The 19,134-nt window shown below is 40.5% G+C and overlaps 17 non-coding genes across 17 annotated transcripts; 3 read left to right on the top strand and 14 right to left on the bottom strand.

Moving 5' to 3' along the window:
* Nucleotides 1–115: 115 nt before the first annotated feature.
* Nucleotides 116–187, bottom strand: trnae-uuc (transfer RNA glutamic acid (anticodon UUC)). The gene has a single exon. It is a non-coding gene; the product is annotated as a tRNA-Glu (tRNA).
* Nucleotides 188–1,922: 1,735 nt separating this feature from the next.
* Nucleotides 1,923–1,994, top strand: trnae-uuc (transfer RNA glutamic acid (anticodon UUC)). Its single transcript has one exon. It is a non-coding gene; the product is annotated as a tRNA-Glu (tRNA).
* A 2,137-nt stretch (nucleotides 1,995–4,131) lies between these two features.
* trnaw-cca (transfer RNA tryptophan (anticodon CCA)) lies at nucleotides 4,132–4,203 on the bottom strand. The gene has a single exon. It is a non-coding gene; the product is annotated as a tRNA-Trp (tRNA).
* A 396-nt stretch (nucleotides 4,204–4,599) lies between these two features.
* trnae-uuc (transfer RNA glutamic acid (anticodon UUC)) lies at nucleotides 4,600–4,671 on the bottom strand. The gene has a single exon. It is a non-coding gene; the product is annotated as a tRNA-Glu (tRNA).
* A 2,039-nt stretch (nucleotides 4,672–6,710) lies between these two features.
* On the top strand, nucleotides 6,711–6,782 carry trnae-uuc (transfer RNA glutamic acid (anticodon UUC)). The gene has a single exon. It is a non-coding gene; the product is annotated as a tRNA-Glu (tRNA).
* Nucleotides 6,783–9,078: 2,296 nt separating this feature from the next.
* Nucleotides 9,079–9,150, bottom strand: trnam-cau (transfer RNA methionine (anticodon CAU)). The gene has a single exon. It is a non-coding gene; the product is annotated as a tRNA-Met (tRNA).
* Nucleotides 9,151–10,646: 1,496 nt separating this feature from the next.
* On the bottom strand, nucleotides 10,647–10,719 carry trnaf-gaa (transfer RNA phenylalanine (anticodon GAA)). Its single transcript has one exon. It is a non-coding gene; the product is annotated as a tRNA-Phe (tRNA).
* A 241-nt stretch (nucleotides 10,720–10,960) lies between these two features.
* On the bottom strand, nucleotides 10,961–11,032 carry trnam-cau (transfer RNA methionine (anticodon CAU)). The gene has a single exon. It is a non-coding gene; the product is annotated as a tRNA-Met (tRNA).
* Nucleotides 11,033–12,526: 1,494 nt separating this feature from the next.
* On the bottom strand, nucleotides 12,527–12,599 carry trnaf-gaa (transfer RNA phenylalanine (anticodon GAA)). Its single transcript has one exon. It is a non-coding gene; the product is annotated as a tRNA-Phe (tRNA).
* A 241-nt stretch (nucleotides 12,600–12,840) lies between these two features.
* trnam-cau (transfer RNA methionine (anticodon CAU)) lies at nucleotides 12,841–12,912 on the bottom strand. The gene has a single exon. It is a non-coding gene; the product is annotated as a tRNA-Met (tRNA).
* Nucleotides 12,913–14,405: 1,493 nt separating this feature from the next.
* Nucleotides 14,406–14,478, bottom strand: trnaf-gaa (transfer RNA phenylalanine (anticodon GAA)). The gene has a single exon. It is a non-coding gene; the product is annotated as a tRNA-Phe (tRNA).
* A 241-nt stretch (nucleotides 14,479–14,719) lies between these two features.
* Nucleotides 14,720–14,791, bottom strand: trnam-cau (transfer RNA methionine (anticodon CAU)). The gene has a single exon. It is a non-coding gene; the product is annotated as a tRNA-Met (tRNA).
* A 1,490-nt stretch (nucleotides 14,792–16,281) lies between these two features.
* Nucleotides 16,282–16,354, bottom strand: trnaf-gaa (transfer RNA phenylalanine (anticodon GAA)). The gene has a single exon. It is a non-coding gene; the product is annotated as a tRNA-Phe (tRNA).
* Nucleotides 16,355–16,595: 241 nt separating this feature from the next.
* trnam-cau (transfer RNA methionine (anticodon CAU)) lies at nucleotides 16,596–16,667 on the bottom strand. Its single transcript has one exon. It is a non-coding gene; the product is annotated as a tRNA-Met (tRNA).
* A 1,293-nt stretch (nucleotides 16,668–17,960) lies between these two features.
* On the top strand, nucleotides 17,961–18,034 carry trnan-guu (transfer RNA asparagine (anticodon GUU)). The gene has a single exon. It is a non-coding gene; the product is annotated as a tRNA-Asn (tRNA).
* A 135-nt stretch (nucleotides 18,035–18,169) lies between these two features.
* On the bottom strand, nucleotides 18,170–18,242 carry trnaf-gaa (transfer RNA phenylalanine (anticodon GAA)). Its single transcript has one exon. It is a non-coding gene; the product is annotated as a tRNA-Phe (tRNA).
* A 241-nt stretch (nucleotides 18,243–18,483) lies between these two features.
* Nucleotides 18,484–18,555, bottom strand: trnam-cau (transfer RNA methionine (anticodon CAU)). Its single transcript has one exon. It is a non-coding gene; the product is annotated as a tRNA-Met (tRNA).
* Between the last annotated feature and the right edge of the window lie 579 nt (nucleotides 18,556–19,134).

Below are 19,134 nucleotides of genomic sequence, written 5' to 3'. Positions count from 1 at the left end.
CACCATTCTGTATATATATAATATATATATTTCGAGTAACTGTAGCTTTATTATCATATTGAAGACACATTACACATGACCACAGTTCTGTAACAAAATGACAATAACAAGAACGTTCCCATACCGGGAGTCGAACCCGGGCCGCCTGGGTGAAAACCAGGAATCCTAACCGCTAGACCATATGGGAAGCTGAGGAACAAAATCATGGACATGCAACAGTAGCTAGTAGTATACAGTACAATGATTGGTAAAAACACAAGAACCGATATTTCATTATAAACACGTTACAAATGAAAGCAAACTTAAAGCCATTTATTTTTATTCTCAATTAACACAAACTCTTTAATTGCTAATAAATAAATAAATAAATAAATAAATAAATAATCTCCCTTTGTGCTTCTCGGAAGACATACGATGGACGGCGCACTGCAGTTTTTCAGTCTGGTGAATATTACAAATTAGGAGACTGTGCTTTAAAATACACATGTAGGGCGGGCGTCTCACACTTTGTATTTATCTCCATAATGCGTTGGGACTAAATACGCAGATACGTTAAAACTATTTGGAGAATGCGGGCATCGATCCCGCTACTTCTCGCATGCTAAGCGAGCGCTCTACCATTTGAGCTAATTCCCCTTGAATTATGCCAGCGATTCTCATAGGCTTCATCGCAGCTTGATATGAGCAATTCAGATTGTCTTTTTTTTTTTTTTTTTTGTGGGGGGGGAGCGTCAGACTGAAAATCTAAAGGTCCCTGGTTTGATCCCAGGTTTCGGCAAACAGCAAGAATTTTTTTGTTTTGTATTATTTTGAACTAAAAAACAGAGCACATTTTTTTCTTCAGTGTAATTGGAAGAAATAACAACGTATCAGAGTGCCATTTTCTAATGTGATTAAGAAATGCAAAATGCATCGTCCCTGGGTGGGCTTGAACCACCAACCTTTCGATTAACAGCCGAACGCGCTAACCAATTGCACCACAGAGACCAACCTGTCAAACCTCAAAAACTAACTTGCTGCAGCACTCTAGCACAAGCAAGGACTTTGTAAAGAATTGTGTGTGTTGGTTTCCAAATGGAGGCGTGGGTTCAAATCTCACTTCTGACAGTTGACTTTTACTTATTTTTAAAATGAATAAATGTGTTCATTTTATTATAAAAGATTTTCAAGGAAATCAACAGCTGATACCAAACTCTTGTCAGCACTCAATACCATTTTAATTTCTGCCTCGTCAAACAAGCTCGAGCCACAGCACACAGCGCTGCTGCATTGGGACAGAAGTGGATTTTAAAGCGACTGAATCAATGAGCTAAGACTACTTTTTGAAGAAATTGAAAACATACCTCTAGTCGAAATATTTGCTATTTAGTTAATCCATTTATTTTTTTGAATTTGCAAATGGCAGACTACATTGCCAAAAATCTGACAATCTGAATTGCTCATATCAAGCTGCGATGTAGCCTATGAGAATCACTGGCATAATTCGAGGGGAAATAGCTCAAATGGTAGAGCGCTCGCTCCGCATGCGAGAAATAGCGGGATCAATGCCCGCATTCTCCAAATAGCTTTAATATATCTGCGTATTTAGTCCCAACGCATTATGGAGATACATACAGTGTGACAATTCTTTGTAACAGAGTCGCCCGCCCTACATGTGTATTTTAAAGCAGTCTGCTAATTTGTAATATTCCCGCAGACTGAAAAACTGCAGTGCGCCCTCCATCGTATGCCTTCCGAGAAGCACAAAGGGAGATTTTTTATATTTTTTAGCAATTGAAGAGTTTGTGTTAATTGAGAATAAATATAAATGGCTTGAAGTTTGCTTTAATTTGTAACGTGTTTGTAATGAATTAGTGGTTTTTTTACCATCATTGTACTGTATACTAGCTACTGTTGCATGTCCAGGAGTTTGTTAATCAGCTTCCCATATGGTCTAGCGGTTAGGATTCCTGGTTTTCACCCAGGTGGCCCGGGTTCGACTCCCGGTATGGGAACGTCTTTGTTATTGTCATTTTGTTACAGAACTGTGGTCATGTGTAATGTGTTTTCATTATGATGATAAACCTACAGTTACTTGAAATTATATATATATATATATATATATATATATATATATATACACAGAATGATGCAATGTATTTGTCTCTATTTACATCACCTCACATTTCACTGGTTGCCTACGAGGGCTTGAGAGGGGTGACGTAAAAGTGAGAGAGAAAGAGCAAAGTTTAAACACATAACATACAACAATCTGACACTCGCTCCCGACGGGTCAAGCAGCATCCTCTGGCTGCTGGGCATTTAGTGGAACAAGAGACAGGAAGGGGACCAACAGGACAAAAGGACAGATCCTTCGCAACTCAGTGCGGCATCCTCAGGCAGCTAAGCTGTCAGCTGGGCAGCGGGGAGAGCTTAGGAAATGTGTCTCGGGTCCGTTTAGGAGAGACAAAAACAGAGAACCCCCTCCGTTTAGGACAGACGGAAACAGAAAAACGATGGAATGCTGTCAGTAGTGTGCAGTGGCCTGCTGTAGAGAGCAGAGAGCTGCTGAATGTAGTGGAAATTGGTATTTGAGAGTTAAGGCATTTAAGATGATGTCGGAGATGGGTCTGCCTTTGGGCAGAGATGAAGAATGCGTAGATCTGAGGCCTCTGCAGAACCTGAGAGGATGAGAATGCGTTGCTCGGAGGCTGCTGCAAAACCTATTGATTTGATCAGGAGCAGTCTAAGAGTGTATTGTCTATTGCGGTGCTGGAGGACTCTTGACTGAAATGTTGATAATCGTAGGACATAGTTTCCGTATGTGCCTGGAAGCTCAATTTGAATGAAATGGACTTTGAAAGTTGTATAAAGTGCCTTGATGAAGTGGGGGGCAAATGAGGAAGTGCAAATCCGGGAGCAAGAAGGTTGCAGGAATGGCCTGATGCAAGGAAGCTGGAAAATTAATGTGACAGTGGATTCTTAACATCTCAGAAAGCTGATAAGCATGGCTTCATGACCAGATCCTCGAAGGGAGGGGTTTTGATTTGAAATAATCAAATTAATATATGAAGCAAAAGAGGTTGAGGCAGGACGGGACTGAGAATCCCTCGGAAAGACAACGAACTGCAGGAATTGCTAGAAAGTTTGGAGTGTGCGAGATTCGCAGCGATAGCAAATCAGTTTAAATTATGTAGTTTGTGGTGTTATGCTGCCATCTCGAGGTTGCGATTGGAATTGAAACTATTGGCTTCAGTGAAGCAGGGTAGCATATATTTGGTTATTGCGATTAAAATCCTTGTCTATGCATAAAACGTTTGCTTTAGAACAGCTAGTGATGATATAAGTAAGTTAACGTAGGTCTAGAAGAGGAGCCTGCAGTATTTAGATGTCATAATTCGGCGAGTTGAAGCTCTCATGTTGCAAAAGCGCAGCAGCAGGAGCCAGAAGATTGCAGTAGTGAGGCACAGGCTCGCATTGCCTGTTAAAGCTGCCTGGTCGCCATGGCAACTTACCACTCCCAGTAGTCACTCGATGAGGCGTTGCCGTGGTAACCATGGTCTGTGAGGCGCCGGTGTGAAAGAGTTGCTGTGCAGCGGTGACGTCGGAACAGTCTTTCTGATGAGAACGCAGAGCAAGCTGAGAATGACGCTGCGCTTTGAACGGCGCTGTAGCTGCGCTGGAGACTGGAGGGAGCAGAGAAGACTAACGATGGAGCTCCTGCAGAAAAATACAAAAGCTGAATGATGAAAAGAATCACCTGAGCAGGTAGGAAAATAGCTGATACTGTCTACCAGCGCTGAGCAGAGAAATGACCTGCAGTGAAAGGAGCGTACAACAAAAAAACAAACACAGACCAAAAACAAACACAGACGAAGTGCGGAAGCAGTGCTGGGTGTATAAATAGAAAAGAAGGAGAGATTGACATGCAAGCTACCTAACGGGATTGCCCATACCGCTCTGGTCACGCCCTTTTTACCTGACCAAACACAGCAGCGCAAGATAATGGCAGAGAGACTGGAACTTGATTGAAATTTGTTTGTCGCTATATAATCAATAAATTGTATAAATTGTATAAATAAATGTCCAGAGACATTCAAATCCAGGCACGTTAAAAAATGAAATATAGTGGAATAGAAATAAAGACGGCTTTGACCTCGACGTGATTTGAACACGCAACCTTCTGATCTGGAGTCAGACACGCTACCGTTGCGCCACGAAGTCCTGGCGTAGTGTATGCTTGTTATGCAATCCTAGAGTGCACAGCGTGACGTGACAGAATGCAATGTGTCAATTTACCAAAAAAAGAAACAAAAATAAATGTGTAGGTATTTATTTGTGAATAAACTATCTTGCTTCTATGATGGGACCGGAGACCTTACATCCGCATTCTAATGATCGTCCCACCCCAGAGAGACTTTGTCTTGACCAGGGATTAATATAATTTAAAAACAAACTGCGATGGTTCCACGCGATGGGAATGTGAATAGAGTCAAATACATTTGCACCATTCTGTATATATATAATATATATATTTCGAGTAACTGTAGCTTTATTATCATATTGAAGACACATTACACATGACCACAGTTCTGTAACAAAATGACAATAACAAGAACGTTCCCATACCGGGAGTCGAACCCGGGCCGCCTGGGTGAAAACCAGGAATCCTAACCGCTAGACCATATGGGAAGCTGAGGAACAAAATCATGGACATGCAACAGTAGCTAGTAGTATACAGTACAATGATTGGTAAAAACACAAGAACCGATATTTCATTATAAACACGTTACAAATGAAAGCAAACTTAAAGCCATTTATTTTTATTCTCAATTAACACAAACTCTTTAATTGCTAATAAATAAATAAATAAATAAATAAATAAATAAATAAATAAATAAATAAATAATCTCCCTTTGTGCTTCTCGGAAGACATACGATGGAGGGCGCACTGCAGTTTTTCAGTCTGGAGAATATTACAAATTAGGAGACTGTGCTTTAAAATACACATGTAGGGCAGGCGTCTCACACTTTGTATTTATCTCCATAATGCGTTGGGACTAAATACGCAGATACGTTAAAACTATTTGGAGAATGCGGGCATTGATCCCGCTACTTGTCGCATGCTAAGCGCTTTTTTGTGGGGGGGGGAGCGTTAGACTGAAAATCTAATGGTCCCTGGTTTGATCCCAGGTTTCGGCAAACAGCACGAATTTTTTTGTTTTGTATTATTTTGAACTAAAAAACAGAGCACATTTTTTTCTTCAGTGTAATTGGAAGAAATAACAACGTATCAGAGTGCCATTTTCTAATGTGATTAAGAAATACAAAAAGCATCGTCCCTGGGTGGGCTTGAATCACCAACCGTTCGATTAACAGCCGAACGCGCTAACCGATTGCACCACAGAGACCAACCTGTCAAACCTCAAAAACTAACTTGCTGCAGCACTCTAGCACAAGCAAGGACTTTGTAAAGAATTGTGTGTGTTGGTTTCCAAATGGAGGCGTGGGTTCAAATCTCACTTCTGACAGTTGACTTTTACTTATTTTTAAAATGAATAAATGTGTTCATTTTATTATAAAAGATTTTCAAGGAAATCAACAGCTGATACCAAACTCTTGTCAGCACTCAATACCATTTTAATTTCTGCCTCGTCAAACAAGCTCGAGCCACAGCACACAGTGCTGCTGCATCGGGACAGAGGTGGATTTTAAAGCGACTGAATCAACGAGCTAAGACTACTTTTTGAAGAAATTGAAAACATACCTCTAGTCGAAATATTTGCTATTTAGTTAATCCATTTATTTTTTGAATTTGCAAATGGCAGACTACATTGCCAAAAATCTGACAATCTGAATTGCTCATATCAAGCTGCGATGTTGCCTATGAGAATAACTGGCATAATTCGAGGGGAATTAGCTCAAATGGTAGAGCGCTCGCTTCGCATGCGAGAAGTAGCGGGATCGATGCCCGCATTCTCCAAATAGTTTTAATATATCTGCGTATTTAGTCCCAACGCATTATGGAAATACATACAGTGTGACAATTCTTTGTAACAGAGACGCCCACCCTACATGTGTATTTTAAAGCAGTCTGCTAATTTGTAATATTCCTGCAGACTGAAAAACTGCAGTGCGCCCTCCATCGTATGCCTTCCGAGAAGCACAAAGGGAGATTTTTTATAGTTTTTAGCAATTGAAGAGTTTGTGTTAATTGAGAATAAATATAAATGGCTTGAAGTTTGCTTTAATTTGTAACGTGTTTGTAATGAATTAGTGGTTTTTTACCATCATTGTACTGTATACTAGCTACTGTATACTAGCTACTCTTCAAACAGCACCTGTAGAACTCCTCTGTTGTATCCTGGGACACTATCACCCTTCATTTAAATATGCTTTATTTTGCTCTTATCTGCCCCCTATTTTACTGCATTTAATCCTGTACCTCAGAATATTGTAATCTGCCAAGTGTTTAATCTGTAGTATTTTGTACTTAATCATATCCTGATGTAACTTTCACTATTATCTGCTGTATTATTGAATTGTGGTTTGTCACACTTGAGAATTATTGTATTTCTTGTTCTTATTGTATGACTTATATTGTAACACTTGAATGTATTTGTATTTGCTTGCGATTGTAAGTCGCCCTGGATAAGGGCGTCTGCTAAGAAATAAATAATAATAATAATAATAATAATACTGTTGCATATCCAGGAGTTTGTTAATCAGCTTCCCATATGGTCTAGCGGTTAGGATTCCTGGTTTTCACCCAGGCGGCCCGGGTTCGACTCCCGGTATGAGAACGTCTTTGTTATTGTCATTTTGTTACAGAACTGTAGTCATGTGTAATGTGTTTTCATTATGATGATAAACCTACAGTTACTTGAAATTATATATATATATATATATATATATATATATATATATATATATATATATATATATATATATATATATATATACACAGAATGATGCAATGTATTTGTCTCTATTCACATCACCTCACATTTCACTGGTTGCCTACGAGGGCTTGAGAGGGGTGACGTAAAAGTGAGAGAGAAAGAGCAAAGTTTAAACACATAACATACAACAATCTGACACTCGCTCCCGACGGGTCAAGCAGCATCCTCTGGCTGCTGGGCATTTAGTGGAACAAGAGACAGGAAGGGGACCAACAAGACAAAAGGACAGATCCTTCGCAACTCAGTGCGGCATCCTCAGGCAGCTAAGCTGTCAGCTGGGCAGCGGTGAGAGCTTAGGAAATGTGTCTCGGGTCCGTTTAGGAGAGACAAAAACAGAGAACCCCCTCCGTTTAGGACAGACGGAAACAGAGAAACGATGGAATGCTGTCAGTAGTGTGCAGTGGCCTGCTGTAGAGAGCAGAGAGCTGCTGAATGTAGTGGAAATTGGTATTTGAGAGTTAAGGTGTTTAAGATGATGTCGGAGATGGGTCTGCCTTTGGGCAGAGATGAAGAATGCGTAGATCTGAGGCCTCTGCAGAACCTGAGAGGATGAGAATGCGTTGCTCGGAGGCTGCTGCAAAACCTATTGATTTGATCAGGAGCAGTCTAAGAGTGTATTGTCTATTGCGGTGCTGGAGGACTCTTGACTGAAATGTTGATAATCGTAGGACATAGTTTCCGTATGTGCCTGGAAGCTCAATTTGAATGAAATGGACTTTGAAAGTTGTATAAAGTGCCTTGATGAAGTGGGGGGCAAATGAGGAAGTGCAAATCCGGGAGCAAGAAGGCTGCAGGAATGGCCTGATGCAAGGAAGCTGGAAAATTAATGTGACAGTGGATTCTTAACATCTCAGAAAGCTGATAAGCATGGCTTCATGACCAGATCCTCGAAGGGAGGGGTTTTGATTTGAAATAATCAAATTAATATATGAAGCAAAAGAGGTTGAGGCAGGACGGGACTGAGAATCCCTCGGAAAGACAACGAACTGCAGGAATTGATAGAAAGTTTGGAGTGTGCGAGATTCGCAGCGATAGCAAATCAGTTTAAATGATGTAGTTTGTGGTGTTATGCTGCCATCTCGAGGTTGCGATTGGAATTGAATCTATTGGCTTCAGTGAAGCAGGGTAGCATATATTTGGTTATTGCGATTAAAATCCTTGTCTATGGATAAAACGTTTGCTTTAGAACAGTTAGTGATGATATAAGTAAGTTAACGTAGGTCTAGAAGAGGAGCCTGCAGTATTTAGATGTCATAATTCGGCGAGTTGAAGCTCTCATATTGCAAAAGCGCAGCAGCAGGAGCCAGAAGATTGCAGTAGTGAGGCACAGGCTCGCATTGCCTGTTAAAGCTGCCTGGTCGCCATGGCAACTTACCACTCCCAGTAGTCACTCGATGAGGCGTTGCTGTGGTAACCATGGTCTGTGAGGCGCCGGTGTGAAAGAGTTGCAGTGCAGCGGTGACGTCGGAACAGTCTTTCTGATGAAAACGCAGAGCAAGCTGAGAATGACGCTGCGCTTTGAACGGCGCAGACTGAGCAGGTAGGAAAACAGCAGATACTATCTCGCGAGCGCTGAGCAGAGAAACGGCCTGCATTGAAAGAAACGAACAACAAAAAACAAACAAGGAAGCGGAAATCGTGCTGGGTTAAAGTAGAAAAAGAGAGAGAGATAGACAGGACGGGCAGCCAATAACATACGTGGAGCAGCGCTGGCCCTGCCCTAAAATATGACGAGTTGAGCGCTGCATTGTGTGATTGGCTGGAAATACTAAATGAGGCTGAACCTGGATCAGCTTCCACCCGGAAGAGATCGCGGACATTACCGGGCAGGACGCCACGGAGGGAAGGAAAGACAGACTAAAGAAAATAATTTAGGATAAGAAAAAAGCAGCGCCAAGCGGGAGAGAGCCCTCTACGGCATCCCCCGAATTACACCTAAAGGCTATCATTTAAGTACATTTCTAAACAATCCGCTAGTAACATATATAATCTCAAAGCGCTATAATTTATTTCAGCTCTTATGAAAGACAAGTATCCTTGCGCATTATATGATCCTTGATTGCGAAATGTAATATTAATTAATTGCCTTCAGTTAATATTTTAGAAAAACTACTTTGCTAACAGAAGAAAAACAAGCTAGCAGAGGATGGTTTCGATCCATCGACCTCTGGGTTATGGGCCCAGCACGCTTCCGCTGCGCCACTCTGCTACAACTGCCTCATCACTGAATTACCAAGCAACAGAAAAAAAAAACTGAACATCGTTTTAACCAGTCACACGGCAGTGGCCGGGCCAAACCATGGAAACGTCGCAAATCAGAGATGATCCGTTTTCTTTTCTCCCAAAAAAGGTATGCAAAGTATGCAACTTTGCTGCCCACTTTGATCACAGGCAGTTTTATCCCCCAGTTTCGGCTGCCAATTCCAATATTCTGTCTCTAAAGCATCTTAAATCGTGGAAAGCGCTCTTTGTTTAAAATTACACTGAAGACTTATTTTGTTCGACCAGGCTTACAATTAGATATGTTCTTGTTTTTAAGTAGAGTTTGTGAAGCGCATATGGGGCGCTATAGGATACCGAGACCAATCCCTTCAAAACGTGTTTCATTCTAGAAATGATCCTTGCAAATATAGTCTTAACTTTTATTTGCAGACCGTCGCCCCCAACTGGCAAACTCTACTTCATATGAAACAATGACTGGGCAACAACGAGGTGTTACATTAACAATACAAACTAACTTGAGACAGCCAAGCCGTTAAAGCATACCTTAAGTTTGTCATGTGATACAAAAGCAAGTTTTGGCATTTTTGCACTGTCTGCCTCGTCAAACAAGCTCGAGCCACAGCACACAGCGCTGCTGCATCGGGACACAGATTGTGGATTTATAAGCGACTGAATAAACGAGCTGAGACTACTTTTTGAAGAAATTGAAAGCATACCTCTCGTTGAAATATTTGCTTTTTATTTTATTTATTTATTTTTTGAATTTGCAATTGGCAGACTAGTCAGACAATCTGAATTGCTCGTATCAAGCTGCGATGTAGCCTATGAGAATCACATGCTCAATTCAAGGGGAATTAGCTCAAATGGTAGAGCGCTCGCTTAGCATGCGAGAAGTAGCGGGATCGATGCCCGCATTCTCCAAATAGTTTTAATGTTTCTGCGTATTTAGTCCCAACGCATTATGGAGATAAATACAAAGTGTGCCAATTCTTTGTAACAGAGACGCCCGCCCTACATGTGTATTTTAAAGCACAGTCTCCTAATTTGTAATATTCCCCATACTGAAAAACTGCAGTGCGCCCTCCATCGTATGCCTTCCGAGAAGCACAAAGGGAGATTTTTAAATATTTTTTAGCAATTGAAGAGTTTGTGTTATTTGGGAATAAATATAAATGGCTTGAAGTTTGCTTGCATTGGTTTGTATACATGTAATTGAGATTAGACTTTCGTCCAGTGTTGCTTTCTTCTTAGATGTGGTCTCAGTTTTGGCTGAGCAGGATGGTCTCTGTGGCGCAATCGGTTAGGCTGTTAACCGAAAGGTTGGTGGTTCAAGCCCACCCAGGGACGATGCTTTTTGCATTTCTTAATCACATTAGAAAATGGCACTCTGATACGTTGTTATTTCTTCCAATTACACTGAAGAAAAAAATGTGCTCTGTTTTTTAGTTCAAAATAATACAAAACAAAAAAATTCTTGCTGTTTGCCGAAACCCGGGATCGAACCAGGAACCTTTAGATCTTCAGTCTAACGCTCTCCCAGCTGAGCTATTTCAGCTTGACAAGGCTCGTTTTTCGAGATAACATTCTTTTTTAGAACAGTTATAATATAATTGGGTACATTTCTAAACAATCCGCTAGTAACATATAATCTCAAAGCGCTATAATTTATTTCAGCTCTTATGAAAGACAAGTATCCTTGCGCATTATATGATCCTTGATTGCGAAATGTAATATTAATTAATTGCCTTCAGTTAATATTTTAGAAAAACTACTTTGCTAACAGAAGAAAAACAAGCTAGCAGAGGATGGTTTCGATCCATCGACCTCTGGGTTATGGGCCCAGCACGCTTCCGCTGCGCCACTCTGCTACAGCTGCCTCATCACTGAATTACCAAGCAGCAGAAAAAAAACTGAACATCGTTTTAACCAGTCACACGGCAGTGGCCGGGCCAAACCATGGAAACGTCGCAAATCAGAGATGATCCGTTTTCTTTTCTCCCAAAAAAGGTATGCAAAGTATGCAACTTTGCTGCCCACTTTGATCACAGGCAGTTTTATCCCCCAGTTTCGGCTGCCAATTCCAATATTCTGTCTCTAAAGCATCTTAAATCGTGGAAAGCGCTCTTTGTTTAAAATTACACTGAAGACTTATTTTGTTCGACCAGGCTTACAATTAGATATGTTCTTGTTTTTAAGTAGAGTTTGTGAAGCGCATATGGGGCGCTATAGGATACCGAGACCAATCCCTTCAAAACGTGTTTCATTCTAGAAATGATCCTTGCAAATATAGTCTTAACTTTTATTTGCAGACCGTCGCCCCCAACTGGCAAACTCTACTTCATATGAAACAATGACTGGGCAACAACGAGGTGTTACATTAACAATACAAACTAACTTGAGACAGCCAAGCCGTTAAAGCATACCTTAAGTTTGTCATGTGATACAAAAGCAAGTTTTGGCATTTTTGCACTGTCTGCCTCGTCAAACAAGCTCGAGCCACAGCACACAGCGCTGCTGCATCGGGACACAGATTGTGGATTTATAAGCGACTGAATAAACGAGCTGAGACTACTTTTTGAAGAAATTGAAAGCATACCTCTCGTTGAAATATTTGCTTTTTATTTTATTTATTTATTTTTTGAATTTGCAATTGGCAGACTAGTCAGACAATCTGAATTGCTCGTATCAAGCTGCGATGTAGCCTATGAGAATCACATGCTCAATTCAAGGGGAATTAGCTCAAATGGTAGAGCGCTCGCTTAGCATGCGAGAAGTAGCGGGATCGATGCCCGCATTCTCCAAATAGTTTTAATGTTTCTGCGTATTTAGTCCCAACGCATTATGGAGATAAATACAAAGTGTGCCAATTCTTTGTAACAGAGACGCCCGCCCTACATGTGTATTTTAAAGCACAGTCTCCTAATTTGTAATATTCCCCATACTGAAAAACTGCAGTGCGCCCTCCATCGTATGCCTTCCGAGAAGCACAAAGGGAGATTTTTAAATATTTTTTAGCAATTGAAGAGTTTGTGTTATTTGGGAATAAATATAAATGGCTTGAAGTTTGCTTGCATTGGTTTGTATACATGTAATTGAGATTAGACTTTCGTCCAGTGTTGCTTTCTTCTTAGATGTGGTCTCAGTTTTGGCTGAGCAGGATGGTCTCTGTGGCGCAATCGGTTAGGCTGTTAACCGAAAGGTTGGTGGTTCAAGCCCACCCAGGGACGATGCTTTTTGCATTTCTTAATCACATTAGAAAATGGCACTCTGATACGTTGTTATTTCTTCCAATTACACTGAAGAAAAAAATGTGCTCTGTTTTTTAGTTCAAAATAATACAAAACAAAAAAATTCTTGCTGTTTGCCGAAACCCGGGATCGAACCAGGAACCTTTAGATCTTCAGTCTAACGCTCTCCCAGCTGAGCTATTTCAGCTTAACAAGGCTCGTTTTTCGAGATAACATTCTTTTTTAGAACAGTTATAATATAATTGGGTACATTTCTAAACAATCCGCTAGTAACATATAATCTCAAAGCGCTATAATTTATTTCAGCTCTTATGAAAGACAAGTATCCTTGCGCATTATATGATCCTTGATTGCGAAATGTAATATTAATTAATTGCCTTCAGTTAATATTTTAGAAAAACTACTTTGCTAACAGAAGAAAAACAAGCTAGCAGAGGATGGTTTCGATCCATCGACCTCTGGGTTATGGGCCCAGCACGCTTCCGCTGCGCCACTCTGCTACAGCTGCCTCATCACTGAATTACCAAGCAGCAGAAAAAAACTGAACATCGTTTTAACCAGTCACACGGCAGTGGCCGGGCCAAACCATGGAAACGTCGCAAATCAGAGATGATCCGTTTTCTTTTCTCCCAAAAAAGGTATGCAAAGTATGCAACTTTGCTGCCCACTTTGATCACAGGCAGTTTTATCCCCCAGTTTCGGCTGCCAATTCCAATATTCTGTCTCTAAAGCATCTTAAATCGTGGAAAGCGCTCTTTGTTTAAAATTACACTGAAGACTTATTTTGTTCGACCAGGCTTACAATTAGATATGTTCTTGTTTTTAAGTAGAGTTTGTGAAGCGCATATGGGGCGCTATAGGATACCGAGACCAATCCCTTCAAAACGTGTTTCATTCTAGAAATGATCCTTGCAAATATAGTCTTAACTTTTATTTGCAGACCGTCGCCCCCAACTGGCAAACTCTACTTCATATGAAACAATGACTGGGCAACAACGAGGTGTTACATTAACAATACAAACTAACTTGAGACAGCCAAGCCGTTAAAGCATACCTTAAGTTTGTCATGTGATACAAAAGCAAGTTTTGGCATTTTTGCACTGTCTGCCTCGTCAAACAAGCTCGAGCCACAGCACACAGCGCTGCTGCATCGGGACACAGATTGTGGATTTATAAGCGACTGAATAAACGAGCTGAGACTACTTTTTGAAGAAATTGAAAGCATACCTCTCGTTGAAATATTTGCTTTTTATTTTATTTATTTATTTTTTGAATTTGCAATTGGCAGACTAGTCAGACAATCTGAATTGCTCGTATCAAGCTGCGATGTAGCCTATGAGAATCACATGCTCAATTCAAGGGGAATTAGCTCAAATGGTAGAGCGCTCGCTTAGCATGCGAGAAGTAGCGGGATCGATGCCCGCATTCTCCAAATAGTTTTAATGTTTCTGCGTATTTAGTCCCAACGCATTATGGAGATAAATACAAAGTGTGCCAATTCTTTGTAACAGAGACGCCCGCCCTACATGTGTATTTTAAAGCACAGTCTCCTAATTTGTAATATTCCCCATACTGAAAAACTGCAGTGCGCCCTCCATCGTATGCCTTCCGAGAAGCACAAAGGGAGATTTTTAAATATTTTTTAGCAATTGAAGAGTTTGTGTTATTTGGGAATAAATATAAATGGCTTGAAGTTTGCTTGCATTGGTTTGTATACATGTAATTGAGATTAGACTTTCGTCCAGTGTTGCTTTCTTCTTAGATGTGGTCTCAGTTTTGGCTGAGCAGGATGGTCTCTGTGGCGCAATCGGTTAGGCTGTTAACCGAAAGGTTGGTGGTTCAAGCCCACCCAGGGACGATGCTTTTTGCATTTCTTAATCACATTAGAAAATGGCACTCTGATACGTTGTTATTTCTTCCAATTACACTGAAGAAAAAAATGTGCTCTGTTTTTTAGTTCAAAATAATACAAAACAAAAAAATTCTTGCTGTTTGCCGAAACCCGGGATCGAACCAGGAACCTTTAGATCTTCAGTCTAACGCTCTCCCAGCTGAGCTATTTCAGCTTGACAAGGCTCGTTTTTCGAGATAACATTCTTTTTTAGAACAGTTATAATATAATTGGGTACATTTCTAAACAATCCGCTAGTAACATATAATCTCAAAGCGCTATAATTTATTTCAGCTCTTATGAAAGACAAGTATCCTTGCGCATTATATGATCCTTGATTGCGAAATGTAATATTAATTAATTGCCTTCAGTTAATATTTTAGAAAAACTACTTTGCTAACAGAAGAAAAACAAGCTAGCAGAGGATGGTTTCGATCCATCGACCTCTGGGTTATGGGCCCAGCACGCTTCCGCTGCGCCACTCTGCTACAGCTGCCTCATCGCTGAATTACCAAGCAGCAGAAAAAAAACTGAACATCGTTTTAACCAGTCACACGGCAGTGGCCGGGCCAAACCATGGAAACGTCGCAAATCAGAGATGATCCGTTTTCTTTTCTCCCAAAAAAGGTATGCAAAGTATGCAACTTTGCTGCCCACTTTGATCACAGGCAGTTTTATCCCCCAGTTTCGGCTGCCAATTCCAATATTCTGTCTCTAAAGCATCTTAAATCGTGGAAAGCGCTCTTTGTTTAAAATTACACTGAAGACTTATTTTGTTCGACCAGGCTTACAATTAGATATGTTCTTGTTTTTAAGTAGAGTTTGTGAAGCGCATATGGGGCGCTATAGGATACCGAGACCAATCCCTTCAAAACGTGTTTCATTCTAGAAATGATCCTTGCAAATATAGTCTTAACTTTTATTTGCAGACCGTCGCCCCCAACTGGCAAACTCTACTTCATATGAAACAATGACTGGGCAACAACGAGGTGTTACATTAACAATACAAACTAACTTGAGACAGCCAAGCCGTTAAAGCATACCTTAAGTTTGTCATGTGATACAAAAGCAAGTTTTGGCATTTTTGCACTGTCTGCCTCGTCAAACAAGCTCGAGCCACAGCACACAGCGCTGCTGCATCGGGACACAGATTGTGGATTTATAAGCGACTGAATAAACGAGCTGAGACTACTTTTTGAAGAAATTGAAAGCATACCTCTCGTTGAAATATTTGCTTTTTATTTTATTTATTTATTTTTTGAATTTGCAATTGGCAGACTAGTCAGACAATCTGAATTGCTCGTATCAAGCTGCGATGTAGCCTATGAGAATCACATGCTCAATTCAAGGGGAATTAGCTCAAATGGTAGAGCGCTCGCTTAGCATGCGAGAAGTAGCGGGATCGATGCCCGCATTCTCCAAATAGTTTTAATGTTTCTGCGTATTTAGTCCCAACGCATTATGGAGATAAATACAAAGTGTGCCAATTCTTTGTAACAGACGCCCGCCCTACATGTGTATTTTAAAGCACAGTCTCCTAATTTGTAATATTCCCCATACTGAAAAACTGCAGTGCGCCCTCCATCGTATGCCTTCCGAGAAGCACAAAGGGAGATTTTTAAATATTTTTTAGCAATTGAAGAGTTTGTGTTATTTGGGAATAAATATAAATGGCTTGAAGTTTGCTTGCATTGGTTTGTATACATGTAATTGAGATTAGACTTTCGTCGTGTTGCTTTCTTCTTAGATGTGGTCTCAGTTTTGGCTGAGCAGGATGGTCTCTGTGGCGCAATCGGTTAGGCTGTTAACCGAAAGGTTGGTGGTTCAAGCCCACCCAGGGACGATGCTTTTTGCATTTCTTAATCACATTAGAAAATGGCACTCTGATACGTTGTTATTTCTTCCAATTACACTGAAGAAAAAAATGTGCTCTGTTTTTTAGTTCAAAATAATACAAAACAAAAAAATTCTTGCTGTTTGCCGAAACCCGGGATCGAACCAGGAACCTTTAGATCTTCAGTCTAACGCTCTCCCAGCTGAGCTATTTCAGCTTGACAAGGCTCGTTTTTCGAGATAACATTCTTTTTTAGAACAGTTATAATATAATTGGGTACATTTCTAAACAATCCGCTAGTAACATATAATCTCAAAGCGCTATAATTTATTTCAGCTCTTATGAAAGACAAGTATCCTTGCGCATTATATGATCCTTGATTGCGAAATGTAATATTAATTAATTGCCTTCAGTTAATATTTTAGAAAAACTACTTTGCTAACAGAAGAAAAACAAGCTAGCAGAGGATGGTTTCGATCCATCGACCTCTGGGTTATGGGCCCAGCACGCTTCCGCTGCGCCACTCTGCTACAGCTGCCTCATCACTGAATTACCAAGCAGCAGAAAAAAAACTGAACATCGTTTTAACCAGTCACACGGCAGTGGCCGGGCCAAACCATGGAAACGTCGCAAATCAGAGATGATCCGTTTTCTTTTCTCCCAAAAAAGGTATGCAAAGTATGCAACTTTGCTGCCCACTTTGATCACAGGCAGTTTTATCCCCCAGTTTCGGCTGCCAATTCCAATATTCTGTCTCTAAAGCATCTTAAATCGTGGAAAGCGCTCTTTGTTTAAAATTACACTGAAGACTTATTTTGTTCGACCAGGCTTACAATTAGATATGTTCTTGTTTTTAAGTAGAGTTTGTGAAGCGCATATGGGGCGCTATAGGATACCGAGACCAATCCCTTCAAAACGTGTTTCATTCTAGAAATGATCCTTGCAAATATAGTCTTAACTTTTATTTGCAGACCGTCGCCCCCAACTGGCAAACTCTACTTCATATGAAACAATGACTGGGCAACAACGAGGTGTTACATTAACAATACAAACTAACTTGAGACAGCCAAGCCGTTAAAGCATACCTTAAGTTTGTCATGTGATACAAAAGCAAGTTTTGGCATTTTTGCACTGTCTGCCTCGTCAAACAAGCTCGAGCCACAGCACACAGCGCTGCTGCATCGGGACACAGATTGTGGATTTATAAGCGACTGAATAAACGAGCTGAGACTACTTTTTGAAGAAATTGAAAGCATACCTCTCGTTGAAATATTTGCTTTTTATTTTATTTATTTATTTTTTGAATTTGCAATTGGCAGACTAGTCAGACAATCTGAATTGCTCGTATCAAGCTGCGATGTAGCCTATGAGAATCACATGCTCAATTCAAGGGGAATTAGCTCAAATGGTAGAGCGCTCGCTTAGCATGCGAGAAGTAGCGGGATCGATGCCCGCATTCTCCAAATAGTTTTAATGTTTCTGCGTATTTAGTCCCAACGCATTATGGAGATAAATACAAAGTGTGCCAATTCTTTGTAACAGAGACGCCCGCCCTACATGTGTATTTTAAAGCACAGTCTCCTAATTTGTAATATTCCCCATACTGAAAAACTGCAGTGCGCCCTCCATCGTATGCCTTCCGAGAAGCACAAAGGGAGATTTTTAAATATTTTTTAGCAATTGAAGAGTTTGTGTTATTTGGGAATAAATATAAATGGCTTGAAGTTTGCTTGCATTGGTTTGTATACATGTAATTGAGATTAGACTTTCGTCCAGTGTTGCTTTCTTCTTAGATGTGGTCTCAGTTTTGGCTGAGCAGGATGGTCTCTGTGGCGCAATCGGTTAGCGCGTTCGGCTGTTAACCGAAAGGTTGGTGGTTCAAGCCCACCCAGGGACGATGCTTTTTGCATTTCTTAATCACATTAGAAAATGGCACTCTGATACGTTGTTATTTCTTCCAATTACACTGAAGAAAAAAATGTGCTCTGTTTTTTAGTTCAAAATAATACAAAACAAAAAAATTCTTGCTGTTTGCCGAAACCCGGGATCGAACCAGGAACCTTTAGATCTTCAGTCTAACGCTCTCCCAGCTGAGCTATTTCAGCTTGACAAGGCTCGTTTTTCGAGATAACATTCTTTTTTAGAACAGTTATAATATAATTGGGTACATTTCTAAACAATCCGCTAGTAACATATAATCTCAAAGCGCTATAATTTATTTCAGCTCTTATGAAAGACAAGTATCCTTGCGCATTATATGATCCTTGATTGCGAAATGTAATATTAATTAATTGCCTTCAGTTAATATTTTAGAAAAACTACTTTGCTAACAGAAGAAAAACAAGCTAGCAGAGGATGGTTTCGATCCATCGACCTCTGGGTTATGGGCCCAGCACGCTTCCGCTGCGCCACTCTGCTACAGCTGCCTCATCACTGAATTACCAAGCAGCAGAAAAAAACTGAACATCGTTTTAACCAGTCACACGGCAGTGGCCGGGCCAAACCATGGAAACGTCGCAAATCAGAGATGATCCGTTTTCTTTTCTCCCAAAAAAGGTATGCAAAGTATGCAACTTTGCTGCCCACTTTGATCACAGGCAGTTTTATCCCCCAGTTTCGGCTGCCAATTCCAATATTCTGTCTCTAAAGCATCTTAAATCGTGGAAAGCGCTCTTTGTTTAAAATTACACTGAAGACTTATTTTGTTCGACCAGGCTTACAATTAGATATGTTCTTGTTTTTAAGTAGAGTTTGTGAAGCGCATATGGGGCGCTATAGGATACCGAGACCAATCCCTTCAAAACGTGTTTCATTCTAGAAATGATCCTTGCAAATATAGTCTTAACTTTTATTTGCAGACCGTCGCCCCCAACTGGCAAACTCTACTTCATATGAAACAATGACTGGGCAACAACGAGGTGTTACATTAACAATACAAACTAACTTGAGACAGCCAAGCCGTTAAAGCATACCTTAAGTTTGTCATGTGATACAAAA

This window comes from Acipenser ruthenus, chromosome 35 (assembly GCF_902713425.1).
Source record: "Acipenser ruthenus chromosome 35, fAciRut3.2 maternal haplotype, whole genome shotgun sequence".
Lineage (NCBI taxonomy): Eukaryota > Metazoa > Chordata > Actinopteri > Acipenseriformes > Acipenseridae > Acipenser > Acipenser ruthenus.
The sequence above is the reverse complement of the archived record's forward strand: the minus strand, read 5'-3'. Positions and strand labels throughout refer to the sequence as shown.